Source organism: Podarcis erhardii (genome assembly GCF_964252035.2).
Source record: "Podarcis erhardii genome assembly, chromosome: 9".
NCBI lineage: Eukaryota > Metazoa > Chordata > Lepidosauria > Squamata > Lacertidae > Podarcis > Podarcis erhardii.
Genome location: NC_138512.1, coordinates 68244992 through 68262235, shown reverse-complemented (window position 1 = coordinate 68262235; position 17244 = coordinate 68244992). Strand labels below are relative to the sequence as shown.

The 17244-nt window shown below is 44.3% G+C and overlaps 2 protein-coding genes across 4 annotated transcripts in view; one reads left to right on the top strand and one right to left on the bottom strand.

The window, feature by feature from the left end:
- LOC309350560 (putative CENPB DNA-binding domain-containing protein 1) overlaps positions 1–14588 on the bottom strand; it is a gene marked incomplete at its 3' end in the record, with an annotated part of 261149 nt that extends 246561 nt beyond the window's left edge. The window contains exon 1 of the mRNA XM_081877525.1: positions 14531–14588. The remainder of the gene's footprint in view (positions 1–14530) is intronic.
- Positions 1–17244, top strand: part of CFAP299 (cilia and flagella associated protein 299) — a 364079-nt gene that overhangs the window by 323616 nt on the left and 23219 nt on the right. The window lies entirely within an intron of this gene.

The following is a 17244-nucleotide window of genomic DNA, read 5'->3' as shown; positions in this document are numbered from 1 at the left end:
ACCAATTTTTGATCCCAACTTGTACACAATCAGCTTTATTTCAGAAATTGCAGCACTGAAATCTTTTCTGATCTAGCAGTCTTAAATCCAACAGCAAGACAATACTCAGGGAGACAGATTACCATTATTATGAGTGGCAATGTGGGTCCCAGTCCTTATTACGCAAAGCTGATAAAGCGCTTAGTTAACTTGTTACGGTGAATGCTAGGATTTACTGCTGATGAAACAGCCGTTGCCTCTTTGAAATGAAATATATACAGCAATCAGCTAATTGAGAAGCCCAGCAAAACTAGACTAGCTACTTTCCAAGTGCAGTTCCAGATATTTCGTAACAAAAAATTCAAGTGGTGAAATTTCAAGACTCGGCGTTTGGGCCTACCATTCAGGCCCTTGACCTTTTCCCTACCTAGAGTGACATTGTGAGGCTGTTCACATGACTCCACATAAGTTTGTTGTGTGTGAATGGGGAAGGCTGGGATTGCAACATCAAACGCTGCCATGGGCACATCAACATCATCCTCACTTTTAATTTGTGTACTGTCTTTCTATCTCACAATACTCAAGGCGATTTGCGTGTAATGGTTCTAGGGGTTGCTCGTGCGTAAGCAGGTGCCTATCTCCCCAGCTGGGTGCAAACACCTGGCTGGGTTGCCAAAGTGAACCTTTTCTGTCCGGACAGCCACTCACCCGTGGCTGACTCAATTGCTGGCAGCATCCGTCAGTGGGCGTTTCTTAAACTTATTCCAGCAAAGAACCTCTTTGACGCCTAGTCTCCTCCTACTCTCTCTGCGCGAAAGCCTTCTGCGCAAGGAGGGCGTAGGCAACGGAGGACCCCTACTCTCCCCGCTGGTCCCAGGCAAGGAGTCATGGGACCGCCTCACCGCTTCCCCCATCTGCCCCCATTCTCCACTGGTGCTACGCTGATTCTCTTCCCCAGAAGATGGGCTGCTCCTCCCGATCCCTGGACACTCTCTGGAATCCCTCTGGCTTTTGCTCTCTCTCTCCGGCACTGATGGCAGTTCCCTGACAGTACGTCTTATAACTAATGCAATACAAAAATGTGATAATAAAATATAGCTTTAAAATAAGCATCAAATTGTTACATCTTTCGTTTTGTGTTTGGACCATTTGGCAAGGCCTCACTGTCATTTCCTTAGGATTTTCCCAGAGTTTCCCCCTGAAGTTCTGAAGGTGTTGTGCTGATGACTGAGAGGGGAATACCTGTTTGGACCAATGCAGATATAAAATATGATGTTCGCCGTGAATTAAATAGATCAATCAGCAATGTCATACATTCTTTAATCTCCCTAATATATTTTTTCCTGACTTCTTTCCAAAATCAAAAGCGAAACATGGTTGGTATCAGGCCAAGGGTTTTTATGCTTTTTTATTTTATTTTTAATAATGGGCATCCAAGAGAAGAAGTGGTTTAAGAGATTGTGGAAGGGAGGGATGGAGGGAAGCAGTTGTTTCCAGAATTAAGAAACGCTACTTAATTCTTCTCATTGGTAGGGCATTTCCACAATGAGTTTTGCTCTTTTTACGAGGAGTTCTGCGAAAGGAGCCCTCCTCCTCCACTCCCACCTAATTAGTATCCAGAGAATATGGATTTAGAATGAAATTCCAACTTGCTCTAGTAACAAGTTTTGGAAATGAAACAGCAGAGCACAGATCCAAGCTGGCGGGCAGGCCAGGCCAGAAATGCATTTTTGTGTCCTGCGTCTGGGTGATGCACCTGCGTCTATACATTGCAGCCACCACAGTGGGGGGGGGAGGGGAAATCCCTGAATGCTGCTTCTCATTACATCCCTGGATCAAAATGTTCCTAGTAACGATGTGGTCGGAGGCCAGTTTTCTCTGCAGCACTGGTATGCCCCGATGTTTGCGAGATGCCTATTCAGAAACGCTCCGAGGAGTTCAGAGGCTAAGATAAACGTCTGGTTCTTTGGATTTATTATCGCGGCACCCCAAAATGACAATGAAAATAATTCGAGAGAAATAATGGAGAAGTTAGAAAATAATAGAAGTCGGGAAGAGAAAGTCCTTCCATTCTGGCTTAGATCCCAGTCCCATGGAAGTGGTAAATCCAGTCCTTTTTTTCTGGGGGGGGGGGGGACGCAGTGATATGTATACTCTTAAACAGTTTGTGAATCTTTGTACTTTTGTCCATTTACTGTCCAGTGGTACCTCGGTTTACGAACTTAATCAGTTCTGGAATTCTGTTCTTAATCAGAAACTGTTCTTAAACCAAGGTGCGCTTTCCCTAATGAGGCCTCCCACCACCGGTGCCCTTCCACTACTCGGATTCTGTCCTTACACCAAGTAAAGTTTGCAAACCGGGACACTATTTCCGGTTTCGTGGAGTTCTTAAACTGAATCGTTCGTGAACAGGACTGTTCTTAAACCGAGGTACCACTGTATTTATTTTCCCCGATTTGAACTATAAAACGGTAATTTTCTTGAGTCAAAATGAGAGTATCCCTAAACATTTTTTAAGAAAAAAAGCTCTGGGTCAATCTATATCTGGCCTGCACTACTTCAGACTGAAGTGGGGTGCTCTCACAACTGAAGACTCCACACATGAAAGAAATGATCCCTTCACAAAATAAACTGGAAGTCAGCAGAAAGATTCTGGTGCACCTTTCTCCTGGGCATGCATGTTTTTAACTTGCAGGGATTATATATTACGGTTGTACCTTGGATCCCAAACGCCTTGCAAGTCGAACGTTTTGGCTCCCGAACGCCACAAACCCGGAAGTGAGTGTTCTGGTTTGCGAACATTCTTTGGAACCCGAATGTCCGACAGGGCTTCCACGGCTTCTGATTGGCTGCAGGAGCTTCCTGCAGCCGATCAGATGCCACACTTTGGTTTCCAAACATTTTGGAAGTCCAACGGACTTCCAAAATGGATTCTCTTCGACTTCCAAGGTACGGCTGTACTTGGAGAAGCATTCAGACGTGCATTCCACTTGCAGTCTGAAGTGGTGCAGCCCATTCATGGGTTTATCACCTGAATGTGAACTAGGCCTCTAAAGTAGGGTCATCACCTAAGGGGTGTTCGAATGAGCCCCCTCATGTAGTCAGCGAACAACCGGGGGTAGTGAGAATCTTCCTGCTTTCCGTCTTTATTCTTCCAACATTCAACTTAATTTGATGGCACCGGGTTCTAAAATTACGAGAGAATGAGAAAAATATCTCTATTCACTTTCTTCACACCGTTTATAATCTGGTATTTCGACTAAACATCAGGAAAAACTTTCTGAGAGTAGATTCAGGTAGGTGGCAGTCGAAATTTAAAAAATTTAAAAATGTTCAGTAGCACCTTAGAGACCAACTAAGTTTGTACTGGGTATAAGCTTTTGTGTGCATGCACACTTCTTCAGATACACTGAAACAGAAGTCACCAGACCCTTATGCATATTGGGGGGGGGGGGTTTCTCAGAAGGGTAGTAGGAGATGGTTGATTGACTCAATGGGTATTGTAAACTACTGCAATTAGTCCTACAGGAAAAAGCAAGAGAAGTTGCTGAATTACACCTTATTACTATGATTCTGTAATATACCTCTGCCATGTCCCCTCTTACTTTTGTTTTTATAACCTAAAAAACCTAATGTGGTAACTCTTTATGGTAGAGTTGCTCCAGCCCCTTGACATTTTTGCTGAACTCCTTTCTTAATGATCCCTAAAATCATTGTGTGTCTGTGTTTTGGCTTTGCTGTTTTTAGTTTGTTCATTTGTGTTTTATCAGTTTGGATTATTGTTGTTGTTACGTTTGCATTTATATTTGCAAGCTGCTTTGAGCAATTCCTTTGTGGAGGGGGAAAGCAGCATACAAATGATGATGATGATGATGATGAAGAAGAAGAACTCACACCATTGCACCTGATGTGTTTTGACGATACAGTCGTACCTCGTTTTGCGGCCGGGATCTGTTCCGGAGCCCCGGCCACTAGCCGAAAAGGACACAGGGCAAAGCGCCGCATCTGTGCGCGTTCATGGAGTGGTTTGCACTTCTGCACATCTGCGAAGTGCAATTTAGCACTTTGCACACGGTACTTCTGGGTTTGCTGCAGACGTTCGCCGAAATGGGCACTAGACAAGGCGGACGTTTGCGGAGGTATTGTTGTTGTTGTTTAGTTGTTTTGTCGTGTCCGACTCTTCGTGACCCCATGGACCAGAGCACACCAGGCACTCCTGTCTTCCACTGCCTCCCGCAGTTTGGTCAAACTCATGTTCATAGCTTCGAGAACACTGTCCAACCATCTCGCCCTCTGTCGTCCCCTTCTCCTTGTGCCCTCCATATTTCCCAACATCAGGGTCTTTTCCAGGGAGTCTTCTCTTCTCTTGAGGTGGCCAAAGTATTGGAGCCTCAGCTTCAGGATCTGGCCTTCCAGTGAGCTCTCAGGGCTGATTTCCTTCAGAATGGATCGGTTTGAGAGTCCATGGGACGCTCAAGAGTTTCTTCTAGTTTGAGAGTCCATGGGACACTCAAGAGTTTCTTCCAGCACCATAATTCAAAAGAATCAATTCTCCGGCGATCAGCTTTCTTTATGGTCCAGCTTTCACTTCCATACATCACTACTGGGAAAACCATAGCTTTTACTATACGGACCTTTGTTGGCAAGGTGATGTCTCTACTTTTTAAGATGCTGTCTAGGTTTGTCATTGCGGAGGTATTACTGTACCCAGTTTTGGCTTTAGGTGCAATCCCCAGAACGTAACACCTGCATAAGTTGCGGACTTGCTGTATATTTATATCAACTTACCCAATGTTGCTTATAGCTTCTCTGTTAAGTTCTCTGTTTGCAAGGGGAAAGGGGCAACAAATAAATGGCAGAAGCTCCATAGCCATGGCAAACATTTTCTGTATATTGCACTGGGAGCTGTAAGTTCAAATCCCTGCACATCTGGAGCGGAGCATACCTGCCTCTATAAATATTCCATTTAGCACACTGGTATTCCATACTGCGCATAGCAATACCTCTCTCAAAACTTCCAATAATCAAATTACACTTAACTGCATTAAGCAGACATCGAAAACTAGGTGATTACATCAGCTACATAAACAAAAACACACAAGAATCTAATTTGACTCATTGTGCAGTAGAACAATTCCGAAGCATGTTTTTCTTAATCCTACAGAGTGGGGTTGTAGACTGCCAAAAGACAATTAACCCCGCTGGGGTTTAATTTTCCAGTCATTAAATTTGTGTATTGAATTTAGTCGAGTTCCAAATTCTTCTTTTGGGAGTAATTTACTTTCTTTGTGCTTTAAAAGGGGGGGGGGAAGGGAAAATAATAACTCTACCTCCATAGGAGACATGTTCCTATAGTCTGTGTGCATTTTTTAAATCTACCTTTGCATTTCTGCCTCTATAATGATGAAGAGATAAATATATTAATAAGGAGACTACCTGTCTTGCAGCCCCTCATACTTTATCATTAACCCTGTTGTCATATGAATCTGTCCTGCTGTCCTGACTTAACTGCCTACGAACTGATAGTCTTGACATTTTAAACTTACCTATTTCCATCCTGGACTTCGGATATTTGTTTTTCCACATCCGCCTATAGTGGCTGATGCCCATTGGGGCTGGTGGAGTGGAAGGTGGGTAGACTGATCCAGTAAAAAAGGTAAAGGACCCCTAGACTGTTAAGTCCAATCCAAGGAAACTATGGGGTTGCGGCGCTCATCTCGCTTTTCAGGCCAAGGGAGCCGGCATTTGTCCACAGACAGCTTTCCGGGTTATGTGGCCAGCGGGACTAAACCGTGATGGAAACTGGAGTGCATGGAAACGCCGTTTACCTTCCCACCGGAATGGTACTTTTTTATCAGTGGCGTAGCGTGGGGGGTGCAGGGGGGGCCGGCCGCACCGGGCGCAACATCTGGGGGTTAGGGTTAGGGATAGGGTTAGGGGGCGCAAATCCAGGGTTAGGGGGCGCAAATTACTTCCCTTGCCCCGGGTGCTGACAACCCACGCTACGCCACTGTTCTTTATCTACTTGCACTGGTATGCTTTCAAACTGCTAGGTTGGCAGGAGCTGGGGCAGAGCAACGGGAGTTCATCCCACTGTGGGGATTCGAACCGCCGACCTTCTGATCAGCAAATCCAAGAGGCTCAGTGGTTTAGACCACAGTGCCACTTGCTAATCCAAAGCCAACTACAGGCAGGGAGCCAACTACCCCTATTCTGCACCCACTCATTGACCCTTTCCTAGTGGCAAAGGCAAGAATAGGTGTAAACAAACGGGACACAAGACAGCATTCTGGAATTTAAAATTGGCCACAACTCTATTGATTTCAGATGCAGGTAGGCTTTGACTCAGGCACTGGGTGTATATCTATTATCAGCCTCCAGAAGGCAGAAGCTTGAGCGTGCCTAGGATATGGACCACAACAAGATGGCGTCAACAGAGGTGGTCCTTCTCCAACCGCTGCTGGAAGCTCTGTGGCCCATCTGCCCTAGGCTTGGCTTCTAGAAAGAGACTGCCACTTAGGGGTACTCTGAGGGCACACCTGCTTGAGGTTGAGGTGATGCACCAATTCCCGCTAATGAATTGGGCCTTTTTGCCTGTTTTTACGACTACAGTGGTACCTCGGGTTACAGACACTTCAGGTTACAGACTCCGCTAACCCAGAAATAGTACCTTGGGTTAAGAACTTTGCTTCAGGATGAGAACAGAAATTGTGCTGTGGCGGCACAGCGGCAGCAGGAGGCCCCATTAGCTAAAGTGGTGCTTCAGGTTATGAACAGTTTCAGGTTAAGAACGGACCTCTGGAATGAATTAAGTACTTAACCCAAGGTACCACTGTATATAATCCGCATAGCGTAGATTATTTAGACATCTTCCATTGATGTTGATCCCCTTTTTCTGACCATTCCTGCTTTTTTAAACGCACCTCTGAATACAATCAAATAAATACAGCCAAATATTACATGCCCGCTCAAACACCGGGTTGCATCCAGTCTTATTTTTACTCAGAGTAGATCCTGTGAACTTAGTGGACATGACTTACAGTCATTAATTTCAGTGGATCTGCTCTGAGTAGTTTGATACAACCCTGTGTTTATTGCCAGAGACTCTCCTCCAGATAGTTCCCTCGCTTCTCACAATACAAGTCTACACTTGTTTACTCAGATGAAAGTCTCACTGTGTTCAGTGGGACCTGCTCCCCAGTAAGTGTGTTTAGGACTGCAGCCTCAGCTATGACACTCTGTCTGTGGAATGCACAACCCACGAAGGCTTATCTGGGGCCAACTTTAATGTCATTCTGACATGTTTGTTTGCCCAGGCTTTTAACCAGGAATATTAATTTACTGTTAGCTGCTTTTGCTGAAACTTTACATCCTTGCTCCACTCTCCTTGTTTATTTGTGAGTTTATACTGGTGTTTTCCTATTCTTAATTTGCACTGCTCTAATAGTTTGACTGAAGGGCACTTAGAATATTTTTAGAATAAATCCGTGCCATTGCATGTCACTTGACAGATGCAGGGCCATTTCTCAGACTGAATGGCAGCAAACCTGGCTCTTGCCTCTGGGTAAACAGCGCAAGCCTAACTTCCATGCATGTCAGCTGGTATCAAATGTCAAGCTGAGAGCAAACAGCAAATATTTGGAGATCATCAAAACTCAGATGAGGATTTTTTCAAGCCACATTTTTGAGAGCAAATTCGTTTCAGCTGTACCACAGATCACTTGAGGACACAGTCTAAGATGCTAAATCAAGGATCTGTAGCCCTTCAGCAGATTATTGATCTCCCTTGCAGCCTCTTTTTAACAAGTAATGCACTGAAGCTTTTCCAAAACCACCAGGAAGTGACACATTCTTAGTAAAGCTAAAGCCTAATGAAGATGTTTCTTTGATACAATCCGGATTCGTGAGCACTGTGGTTTAAAACCCAATGAAATTAGTGGAAAGACTTCAAATGGGGCTTATTTCTTCCTGGTTCCCCACTCCCATAAAAAAATCCTCTTTGCTTTTTTTAAAAAGATTGAGTCATAATAGTGCTTGACACTCTCTCTCTCTCTCTCTCTCTCTCTCTCACACACACACACACACACACCATTTGCACTGGAACATCTACAGCGTTTGAACATGCTTCAAATCTAACAAGATAATGCATCCCAAGATGGAGTCTCACATTCGTGGATAATGCATGTGCATAATTTGAGCATGGAATGCTTGCCCTGCAACAGAATCGAGACACGAGAGGATTTGATTTTGGCCCCCAGGCCTTCCTGGAAGTGTGGATTTGGGGAGAGATCAGTTCAACCCTTTGATCAACCACACCACTAAAAGACACTTAAATATACACGCGCGTGGATAGTGGTGACAACATATCCTGTGCATTTTGAGAGATGATACTGCAATGATCATAGCTTCATGGATTCTGGAGTCTACTTCATACACTAAGCAGGCTCTCTGTCTTATTCAGCAGAGGAGCAGAAATGCACCCCCATCTATAGACAAGGGACTCCGCAATGTGGGTGCAGTATATGTGTCAAGACCTGATTCATATGATCTTTCACCCTCACATATACAAGACAGTGTGTAATCAGTCTTATGTAAAGGTAAAGGACCCCTGGATGGTTAAGTCCAATCAAAGGTGACTAAGGGATTGCGGCGCTCATCTCACTTTCAGGCTGAGGGAGCCGGCGTTTGTCCACAGGCAGCTTTCCGGGTCATGTGGCCAGCAGGACTAAACCGCTTCTGGTGCAACGGAACACCGTGATGGAAACCAGAGTGCATAGAAATGCCGTTTACCTTCCCGCCACAGTGGTACCAATTTATCTACTTGTACTGGCATGCTTTCAAACTGCTAGTTGGCAGGAGCTGGGGCAGAGCAATGGGAGCTCACCCCGTTGTGCAGATTCGATCCCCCAACCTTCTGATCAGCAAGCCCAAGAGGCTCAGTGGTTTAGACCACAGCGCCACCCGCATCCCATCAGTCTTATGTGTGGGGTGAATGTTAGCATATTCCACCATGGTCACATGATACTTTGAATACACAGTAAGCTGCATGCATGCCTACTTCTCAGACACATCTGCAACTGGCAGATCGTATTAAGGCTATGGATTGGTCGGGTATGGTAGAAGCACTAGGAGCCAAGTCTTCTACTCTTGTTAAGTGAAGAGAGCAATACCTTCTGTCCACTGCTCCTCGGGTTGGAGGAGACATATAAAGTCTGTCCAAAGAATTGGACTATTCCTAACATTAGGAAGTACACATTCCAGGGAGCTGGGTTTGAACCTCAGCCATGGCTTGTGAAGTGGTCCTTGAAGGCATCTCTCCAGGTCTAGAACAGAAGCCTCTTCCTCCTATGGTTTTCAAAACCCCAACCTTTAAATGTATGGTGTGTATAACATTTGAAGCTGCAATTTTGTGTTCGCGAAGCTGTTGCTTGCCCTGAACCTTTGTGGAGAAGAGGAACTGTAAATCATATAAAGAAGACTTATAGAGGCTGCAAGAAGTGAGTGGTCTCCGACATTTTCAAGCAAAAGCACTGGATTTCCTTTTCACCCAAAGTGGCGGAAGTGTTTGAAACAACAACAAGGGAGGGGAAAAACCCATTAGTTTGGCTGGCGATTAGAAGTTTTGTGCACAATTCTGCGACTTGAATCTCTCCGGATGAGACTTCTTCAGTGCCTAAGGAGATTAGAAGGGGAAAGCAAGAAGCCCCTTTGAAGAAACCACAGAACTAGAGGGAGAGATGTGTATATTATGTGTGGCTTTGAAAACATGCCTTCAAAAAGATCCAGAGTTTCCATCTTGGAGAGCTCATCAGCCTTTGATCAAAAAGACTGATTTATTCACGGATGTTAAATGCTGCTTCCTTAAAAGGGGAAATCATTCATGAAGGTGGCCCAGCTCCAAAAAAAGTTTTAAAAAAGAAACGTATCAGAATCAAATTGGCCAGGATTGTCACAGAACTGTGATACTTCCTTTCATATTTACGATTCCCTGTCCCCCCAAGGTCTTCCTGCCTGTCATCATGGCTCCAGCGTACCAAAGTCTCAGAGGTTTGGTTTTGCCAGGACTTAATCTCGGGCTTATTATGTACTTCGCAAGAAAGGGACCTTTATTGCATATGTATACCTAAGATTGTTGTAAAAGAGAGTCACAAATATCTGTTTGGCTATCTGTTAAGTCTCTGATTGTACCAAACATTGTGCATGACCAGTTATAACCAACCATTGTTTTCATGAATCACTTAATTGGCACATATATATCAGTCTGCAGGCAAAGAACAAGATGGTAATCAAGTGGTGGGTGGGCTTCTCAGCTTGCTCTGGGAAAACAAGGCACTTAGAACTGCTTCCCAGGTTAAAATTTCAGAGCTCAGGAGTGTCAGATTGTCCAACAGCCATAGAAAATGGAATCTGTGGCTGCTCTTTAGCTTGTAACTTGCAGTGGCATAGTGGAGAATGGGGCCCACAGGGGTGGTTGCCCCAGGAACAAAATTGTTAGGGGTGCAAAATTTCGACACCCAGTCAGGGGTGAACGGAGGCATCATGACACCCGGGGCGGGGCATTGCTACGTAGGGTGCACGTGCAGTGTCACTACATACGGCGCATGCGTATGGCACATGCACTGCTCGCGGCTGCAGCCACGAATGGAGGATCCTCAACATGTGGCTGCAGCGGTGCAATGGCTGCTCATGCCGCTGTGAGCCCCCACAGGGTGCCTTCTTGTCACCCCCCCCAGACATGGCACCCAGCGCGCACCGCCCACCCCCCATTGTGGCGCCACTGCACTCAGTGCTTCCTCAATACAGCTGCATGCTTCCTTCACTGGGCTTCATTGAAAAGGCTTCTCCATGCGAGCCAGGAAGTGGCCTCTCCAAAAAACAGAATGGCTCTTCTTTTCTTACCTCTATGGCTACGACTTCCTGAGTGATGCAGACGCCATTAGAAAGTTGAATGTTCATGTGTACTCCGTCTGTTCCCCTCCTTCCATGAGGCCCCGGGTGTTAGCAACCCATTCTACGCCACTGGTAATTTGTGCTGTAACATGGCCAGCTGGCTAGCTAGCTTGAGAGCGATTTTTAGAACAACAAGTGAGTCAGTTAATTTAATAGGGTTCCACAATGGGAACCTTGTGCTGCTTTATCAGTAGCAGAACTGAAGCGGGGAGATCAGCCTGGTGCCAAGATCTAGTGTGCCAGGGTGTAAACTCTGGCTCAGCCATGGCTTCTGACTTGTCACTGCCTATCTGCCTCCACTCCCAGTTCCTTGCGGAGGTGCCATTTGTTCCCATAGATGCCTCCATGACGGACAGGCTGTAACCATTTGCACATTCATGGTGTCACAGTGATCACAGACAGCATGGAAACTACTTGTAACAGTCCCAATGTGGAAGCACTAAATTCATACCAATGGCTACCCATGCGAGTAGCCATCAAGGGTGAAAGGGCCCTTGGTTATTTGCAATTTTGTTTAGGTTTTGGGTGTAAACTAGGCGACCGAAACCCACATTTAAATCCCTGTTTTCCATAGATTTTCACAATACAGTGGTACCTCGGATTTCAAACAGTATAGTTCCCAAACAACTTGGAACTCGCACGCTGCAAACCCGGAAGTCAGTGTTTTGGTTTGTGAACTTTGCTTCGGAAGCTGAACATGTTCCTGAGCTTCCGTTTTCACTGTTGCACTCCTAATTTGCATTCCCTCCCCCCTTGTAATCAAAGCCTTCCATTTCCGATTGTAGTGTTCTGAGGTGATATTTGGAGCTTTTATTTGGTGCTTTTGTTTTTGCTATTTTTTGCGTTTTTGTTTGTGTGGCTTTTTCGTTTTTGTGACTGTGGCTTGTTCTTCATTTTATGATTGATTGATTGATTGATTGATTGATTGTGTGACTGCGGAAATGGATAAAAGCCCCCCATCCAAACAATGACTATCATCAGTGCAGGTAAGAAAAAAATATATAATTTTAATTTTTATCATCTACAATACTGTCTTATTTATTTTATAGTACAGTACATTGATTATTGCTTTCATTTTATGGTTCAATGGTCTCGTTAGATAGTAAAATTAATGTTAAATTGCTGTTTTAGGGGTTGTTTTTTAAAGTCTGGAACGGATTAATCTGTTTTGCATTACTTTCTATGGGAAAGCACGCCTTGATTTTAGAATGCTTTGCTTTTGGAACAGACTTCTGGAACCTACTAAGTTTGAGAACCAAGGTACCACTGTATTGGTATGGATTTGGAAATGACTCATCTCATTGTTTATTTCAGCCACTTCATCCCCATTTACAGTGGTACCTCAGGTTAAGAACTTAATTCGTTCTGGAGGTTTGTTTTTAACCTGAAACTGTTCTTAACCTGAGGTACCACTTTAGCTAATGGGGCCTCCCGCTGCTGCCACACGATTTCTGTTCTCATCCTGAAGCAAAGTTCTTAACCCGAGGTACTGTTTCTGGGTTAGCGGAGTCTGTAACCTGAAGCGTCTGTAACCCGAGGTACCACTGTACAATGGTACCTTGGGTTAAGTACTTAATTCGTTCTGGAGGTCCGTACTTAACCTGAAACTGTTTTTAACCCAAGGTACCACTTTAGCTAATGGGGCCTCCTGCTGCCGCCGCAGGATTTCTGTTCTCATCCTGAAGCAAAGTTCTTAACCCAAGGTACTATTTCTGGGTTAGCAGATTCTGTAACCTGAAGCGTATGTAACCTGAAGCGTCTGTAACCTGAGGTACCACTGTACTTCTTTGACTTTAGTCAAGAGCAATCCAGTTTCCATGGCTATAAATAACACAAACCTTGGTGGAGTGAACTAATAAGATAATAAATTTTGAGTAGATTACCAAATAGCTTCTGGAGACTGACAGTAGTTTCATCATTTTTGGGACTGAGCCTATACCCCTGGGGACTTTAATTTCCTTTCCTTTGTATTTCTCTTTTTTTATTACTGTTCCCCTTCATCCTCAAAACCCAAACGTACCATAAAAGGAATTCCACAAGTAACTGAGCACAGTACAGAACAAAAAGAAGAGGAAACACTGTAGCTGTTGGTGGATTATTATTGAAACACCGCCACCTCCCATTTGCCAGACCTTGGTTAAACTCCCTTTATCTAAGCTCACAAGGTCCTTCCTCTCCATTTGACTACAAGTTCAATGCTCATTTTAATCTCTTTTATTGAAACTTAAGTTACAGCCTCAGTTTTTGGTTTCTCTTTAGTTTATGATTTTTCCAATCTTAAATTCAGCTCCCCACAATTCCACATCATTTTGTGATTTATTTATTCATTTAGGAAAGCCCTCGTGAAAATTCATGAGCGTTTTCGTGAAAACCTAATGTGCTCATTTTTGCATGCAAATTTGCCTAATATAATGCATCTCCCTAGATTATTTTCCCTAATAGCACACTTCACCCTAGTACATGCATTTTTGTACCCATGTTTTGTTTTTATTACAGTATATACCTTTTGTTAAATAAAAATAAATAAGTCACTTGACTGGAAAACCATTTTTATGTTGTAAACCACCCTGAGATCTACGAGTGAAGGGTCATATACAAATTTAGTAACTAATAATAACAGCAACATTTCAAACTTTGGAGAAATGTGAATTTCAAAGGATGGCTGTATTTCAGAAATTGCAAATCAAGTAGGTTCACCTTTCCGTGGAAACTGAACTGAATGGCGGTTGCATCCCATAGGACTTGGCAGAACCATTTTTCACTTCCTGGATCCCGAAAGTCAAGGCATAATTAGTTTTTGACGATGTGTTGCTTATTTTTAAACATTTTCTCCAGAGTCACAGTAACTTGCCTTAACTCTACAAATGAAGTGTAAGTTACAAATCTGTCAACGGAAGTTCTGATAAACCCACTTGCACTTCATTGAAAATCAAGAGAGCCAGTATAGATCAGATGGTGGCAAGTTGGACTTGAACCTGGGAGATTCAGGGCTGTTGCAGGTGCTAATGAATCACATGGGCCAATTTCTGAGCAAGTATGTTTACGATTCATAGAGTAGACTCATAGAATCATAGAGTTGGAATAGACCACAAGGGCCATCGAGTCCAATCCCCTGCCAAGCAGGAAACACCATCAGAGCACTCCTGACATATGGTTGTCAAGCCTCTGCTTAAAGACCTCCAAAGAAGGAGACTCCACCACACTCCTTGGCAGCAAATTCCACTGTCGAACAGCTCTTACTGTCAGGAAGTTCTTCCTAATGTTTAGGTGGAATCTTCCTTCTTGTAGTTTGGATCCATTGTTCCGTGTCCGCTTCTCTGGAGCAGCAGAAAACAACCTTTCTCCCTCCTCTATATGGCTATCATATCACCCCTTAACCTCCTCTTCTCCAGGCTAAACATGCCCAGCTCCCTTAGCCGTTCCTCATAAGGCATCGTTTCCAGGCCTTTGACCATTTTGGTTGCCCTCCTCTGGACACGTTCCAGTTTGTCCGTGTCCTTCTTGAACTGTGGTGCCCAGAACTGGACACAGTACTCCAGGTGAGGTCTGACCAGAGCAGAATACAGTGGCACTATTACTTCCCTTGATCTAGATGCTATACTCCTATTGATGCAGCCCAGAATTGCACTGGCTTTTTTAGCTGCCGCGTCACACTGTTGGCTCATGTCAAGTTTGTGGTCAACCAAGACTCCTAGATCCTTTTCGCATGTACTGCTCTCAAGCCAGGTGTCACCCATCTTGTATTTGTGCCTCTCATTTTTTTTGCCCAAGTGCAATACTTTACATTTCTCCCTGTTAAAGTTCATCTTGTTTGTTTTGGCCCAGTTCTCTAATCTGTCAAGGTCATTTTGAAGTTTGATCCTGTCCTCTGGGGTGTTAGCCACCCCTCCCAGTTTGGTGTCATCTGCAAATTTGATCAGGATGCCCTTGAGTCCATCATCCAAGTCGTTGATAAAGATGTTGAATAAGACCGGGCCCAAGACAGAACCCTGTGGCACCCCACTAGTCACTCTTCTCCAGGATGAAGAGGAACCATTGATGAGCACCCTTTGGGTTCGGTCAGTCAGCCAGTTACAAATCCACTGAGTGGTAGCATAGTCAAGACCGCATTTTACCAGCTTCTTTACAAGAATATCATGGGGCACCTTGCCAAATGCCTTGCTGAAATCAAGGTAGGCTACATCCACTGCATTCCCTTCATCTACCAGGCTTGTAATTCTGTCAAAAAACGAGATCAGTTTAGTCTGACATGACTTATTTTTCAGAAATCCATGCTGACTATTGGTGATCACAGCATTCCTTTCTAGGTGCTCACAGACTGTTTGCTTAATGATCTGCTCCAGAATCTTCCCTGGTATTGATGTCAGACTGACTGGGCGGTAATTATTTGGGTCCTCTCTTTTCCCCTTTTTGAAAATAGGGACAACATTTGCTCTCCTCCAGTCTCCCGGGACTTCTCCTGTTCTCCAGGAATTCTCAAAGATGACTGCCAGTGGTTCTGAGATCACATCTGCCAGTTCTTTTAATACTCTTGGATGCAGTTCATCTGGCCCTGGAGACTTGAATACATCTAAACTAGCCAAGTATTCTTGTACTATCTCCTTAGTTATTCTGGGCTGTGTTTCCTCTGCTGAATCATTTGCTCCAAATTCTTCAGGTCGGGCATTGTTTCCTTTATCGGAGAAGACTGAGGCAAAGAAGGCATTGAGGAGTTCAGCCCTTTCTGTGTCCCCTGTTTGCATTTCACCATCTTCTCCTCTGAGTGACCCCACTGTTTCTTTGTTCTTCCTTTTGCTACGGACATACCCATAAAAGCCTTTTTTGTTGCTTTTAACCTCTCTAGCAAGCCTGAGTTCATTCTGTGCTTTAGCTTTTCTGACTTTGTGTCTACACGTGCTGGCTATTTGTTTGAATTCCTCTTTGGTGGTTTCCCCCCTTTTCCATTTTTTGTACGCATCCTTTTTTAATCTTAACTCAGTTAAAAGTTCTTTAGATAGCCACCCTGGCTTCTTTAGGCACCTTCCATGTTTCCGTCTCATTGGTATTGCCTGAAGTTGTGCTTTTACTATCTCCCTCTTAACACACTCCCAGCCATCATGAACTCCCTTTCCTTTTAGTATTACTGACTGGATTGTCACTGTGTCTCTCAGTGTTAGGCAAAACACCTTACGGTTGCATGCAGCTTTAATTAGAGGAACAGCCTTCTGAGACTTGCAGGAGCCTTTCACTGATTAGAATTAAGTCCCATGTGCAATTAATACACCCGCTTGATAATCCTAGAGGCTATTCTGATTTAAAACTGAACAGTCCAGATCAGGCATCCCCAACCTACGGCCCTCCAGATGTTTTGGCCTACAACTCCCATGATCCCTAGCTAACAGGACCAGTGGTCACGGATGATGGGAATTGCAGTCCAAAACATCTGGAGGGCTGAAGGTTGGGGATGCCTGATCCAGTTCATAGCTGGCACTATAGACCACATCTGTGAGAAGATAAACAGGCACCATTTTGCCTTATACCAGGCTTCCTCAACCTCGGCCCTCCATATGTTTTCGGACTACAACTCCCATGATCCCTAGCTAACAGGACCAGTGATCAGGGATGATGGGAATTGTAGTCCCAAAACATCTGGAGGGCCGAGGTTGAGGAAGCCTGCCTTACACCATTATGAAATTTGGATGCTTGGCTACAAACAAACTAGAACGTGTCATGTTAAATCCTGGTGTGCTGTCCTCCATTCAGAGTTTGAGTTCTAGTCCCCCAAAGTTAAAGATGGGACCATTGAGACATTTAGCTATTGAAACATCTTACATTTTTCTTAGAACTGTATTGACTGTCAGCCAGAGGCTCAGAGGTTTGTATTCTTCTCTAGGCACTTTTGAAATTTCACTAGTCTTCTTGAAATTTGTTTACCTTTCCTTGGAATTTCTCAGATGTTTTGCCAAGTCAACAACTTTTGGATTTGCCTTGAAATGTTCCTTCAGGTGAAATTAAGCAGCTTGAAAGGAAGGCTTCAATTAATGAACTAATTGAGAAAACACAGTTGTTTCAGTGGGGGGCTTTTTTGGACATCACCAGGGGGTCAGCAAACTTTTTCAGCAGTGGGCCGGTCCACTGTCCCTCAGACCTTGTAGGGGGCCGGTCTATATTTTTCTTGGGGGGAATGAACGAATTCCTGTGCCCCACAAATAACCCAGAGATGCATTTTTAATAAAAGGACTCATTCTACTTATGTAAAAACACGCTGATTGCCAGCGTCCATGGGCCAGTTTGAGAAGGCGATTGGGCTGGATCCGGCCCCTGGGCCTTAGTTTG